Source organism: Acomys russatus, chromosome 23, assembly GCF_903995435.1.
Source record: "Acomys russatus chromosome 23, mAcoRus1.1, whole genome shotgun sequence".
Lineage (NCBI taxonomy): Eukaryota > Metazoa > Chordata > Mammalia > Rodentia > Muridae > Acomys > Acomys russatus.
In genome coordinates this window covers 23480191-23483609 of record NC_067159.1, presented here as the reverse complement: position 1 = coordinate 23483609, position 3419 = coordinate 23480191, and the positions used below count along the sequence as shown (strand labels likewise).

Sequence of the window (3419 nt, the reverse complement as noted above, 5' to 3'; positions counted from 1 at the left end):
ATCCCAGAGCTGTGTGACCCCTGGATTTGAAGTTCATGGAAAAACTGAAGTGACTCTTCACCACAAATGCATCATGGGAAGGGAGACATTTTCCTTTGGCTCCCAGGATGGTCAGGGAACATCAGAACCAAGAAGAGAACAAATGACAGAAGGTACAAAGGTATAGCATGCGGTGCGGGGACTTGTGGGCCATGAAGAGGAGAGTTGAAGTGCTGAGATGGAAGAAAGGTGCCTGAGGTTCCCAGATCTCAGCCTTGTGTCTTGTGACTCAAAAGTTTTCCTGGAGAGCATGAGCAGTGCCAACTTGACATGCAATGGCCAGTAGTAGTAAGATGGCCAATGGGAATCATATACTAGTCAACGGTGAGACCAGAAGTGGCCAGATGCCACATGCAAGGGAGGAGCTACATTGTACACCCAGTGGAGCCCAAACTGTCTTTGGCTCAATCTTATACTGCCAGACTCTGTGTTTTGGATAAATGCATCTAGTTCCTGCTGAAGCTGCTAACACTGTGCTGAAGGTTCCTACTGTAACAGCAATTGAGGTGGATATGGCCTGGGGTGAGCCACAGAAACACGGATTAAGTGTCCCAGTAAAACTTGGTCGTTGCCTTCTCTGCTAATGTATTATACCATTTTCAAGTTACCCTTAGCTTTAAACTTTATAACTTTATAACTTTAGTCCTATTCTATAGAAAGTGAATTAAAATACTGTCCAAGATAAAATAAACATATCCACAGCCAATTATTTAGCAAAATACATTCTCACCATTTTAGTTTCTTTGAACACATCCACCTTTAACAAATAGATCAGTTATGCATTGAATGGAGTATAATGTCTATATTTTAGACAAGGTATGCTCGACAATTTATCATAAAAAAAAATAAACAAAAAAAAACATAAAGGGAGAACAACCAAGTTCCTGATGATACCAATGGAGTGCTCTTTTTATGTCTTAGCCGTCCGTACCCCCAAAATCAGGAACTGTAAAGTAAAAAAAGCCTTTATCTGAAGGCCTCAGGTTGCTCGGAAGATGTGGTTTCAGTAGCTCTAAAGCAGGTTTCTGAAGACAGGGAAACGGGGAGCTTCTATTAGTGAATATTGAGAAAGAGTAGCCACCAGACAAAATACGAGATAAAGAGGAGACGGTATGAGCAGAATGGAAATGCTCCTGAGACAAGAGCCCACAAGACTTCTTGAGACTTAGGATGCAAAGTAATTGTTCAGATGTTTGGCAAGACATCGCTTGCCAAAGGGTGGGGAAGACCAAAGTTCACATTCCAAGCCAACAGTTAGAGTCACACTAGAGTCCTGCTCCCACAATGGGCCGGGACTCTTTTTTGAGAAGCTCTTTCAATGGTGCTTTCATTATAATTTTCTCTTTGTTTTCATACAAATTATCACTACTTTGGATGAAGGCAGGACTTTCTGTGTTATTTTCCTTCTCTGTAACTCCACATAAATCCATGCTCTATGACCCCTCCCCCTTAGCACATAGCTTCTCAGTTCAGGGGCAAAGAAGGCAAAGCCTGGCCTGAGGAGGTGTCTCAGTTATTAAATACCTAGCATTGTAAGCACAAGGCTGTAGCCCCAAGTTGTACAGAAAAACCATTGTCCTCGGACCACCTCAGAAACTCAGACCTTAGCCAATGGTGGGACAGCATTTGCTCAGCTCCCTGGATGGATCTGAGATGTCATCCCTGGGCCCCAAGTGGCCTTCACCTAAGGGAACACAGAGCACACAGTGTGACTTTTCAGTGGCCCCTGATCATGGAGGAGGTTTGATGAGAAAAGTACCCGAATCCTCTCTCCTTGGCTTTGGAATGCACCTTATTCTTTCCAGATGTTTTTCTAACAATAGTGTCTCAATCTGTTCTAAGAGTGGGTCTACATTCTCTCAGCACATAGTGAACACTGGGGAGATGATCCAGAAACAAGTGAGGAAACAGAGTATTTGGGGATGAAATAACTTTTTGACCACTGGGCTCAAGGTTTATAACATTTTCTTGATGACATACAACTGAAACGAAGAAAGAAAAGTGTCTTCACTCCCCAAGGACATGCTATCTCATTATCTCATACACAATCCCAGCCATCTGAAAGGCAAAAGACAAGCAAGCTAATAAACACAAATATTATTGAGTAATAGTTTGAAAATGTTTCAGGATACAAGTACTGTTTCTATAATATTAAAGACCACGTGGATACCAAAGCCAAAACATACTACCACTTACAGTGTCTCCCAATAAAATCTGTAGTAGAATTCCAACAAAACACGTGCCTTTCTGTTGATAGAATGATAAAAGAAATCAAAGAAGTTGTACATAAATAGAAAAATATACTACGTTCGTTGATTAGAAAATTTAACGTAGTAAAGATATCACTTCTTCTGAAAGCATACTGTCCATTTAACACAGCCCCTGTCAAAACCCCAGCAAGAGTTTTTGCAGACTTAGATAACGCTATTATTGAATTTCTTTGGGACAGGAACAGAATTAGAGTAGTTGAAAAATTGTTTGGGAGTCCGCTCGTAGGGAGACCCTCGGGACCCTCAGGATTGCGCAGGACTCCACGAGACCTGGAACCGTCCGACTTGGCTATGGCTGCCGCTCTGGGCGCCGCCTGCGCCTCTGTCGCTTTCCGTGGCGTGGACCGCGCCGGCTGCTGTTCTGCGGGGCCCGCGCGGGAACCGCGGTCCCTCAGGGGCCCGCGAGCCCCCGCGTGCATGCTGAGGCAGGACCTGGCCGGCTGCTGAGCGTGTCTGCACGAGTGTGGAACAGCTCAGAAAATAAGATCACAGTCCACTTCAAGAACCGTGATGGTGAAATGCTAACAACCAAGGGGAAAGTCGGTGACTCGCTGCTAGATGTTGTGGTTGAAAATAATCTAGTTATTGATGGTTTTGGTGCATGTGAGGGAACCTTGGCTTGCTCCACCTGCCACCTTATCTTTGAGGATCATATATATGAGAAGTTAGATGCCATTACTGACTAGGAGAATGACATGCTTGACCTGGCTTATGGACTAGCAAACAGGTCCCGGCTGGGTTGCCAAGTCTGTCTGACCAAGGCTATGGACAATATGACTGTTCGTGTGCCTGAAGCAGTGGCAGATGTCAGACAGTCTGTTGCCGTGAGCAAGAATTCCTAAGCTACAATAAAAAGAAATATTTTCATGAAAAAAAAATTGTTTGAAAAAATAACTGAAGTGGGAGAAATAATTCAATCTACGATACACTATATCACTCTGATGATGAGAATAATGTACACAGTGGAAGGACGGGTAGCTGTCTGTAGCTCGTTGTGTAGACGGAAATTATTACCGAAAATCACAGCCGAAGAGGGGGTGGAAAGACTGTAGAAATCAGAAGATTGCATCTCCTAGTGATGTCAGAAGCTACATGCATGAAGTCCTGCCT

At 43.7% G+C, this 3419-nt stretch overlaps 1 pseudogene; it reads left to right on the top strand.

Moving 5' to 3' along the window:
- Positions 1–2600: 2600 nt before the first annotated feature.
- On the top strand, positions 2601–3158 carry LOC127206300 (adrenodoxin, mitochondrial-like; annotated as a pseudogene).
- The last annotated feature ends 261 nt before the right edge of the window (positions 3159–3419 follow it).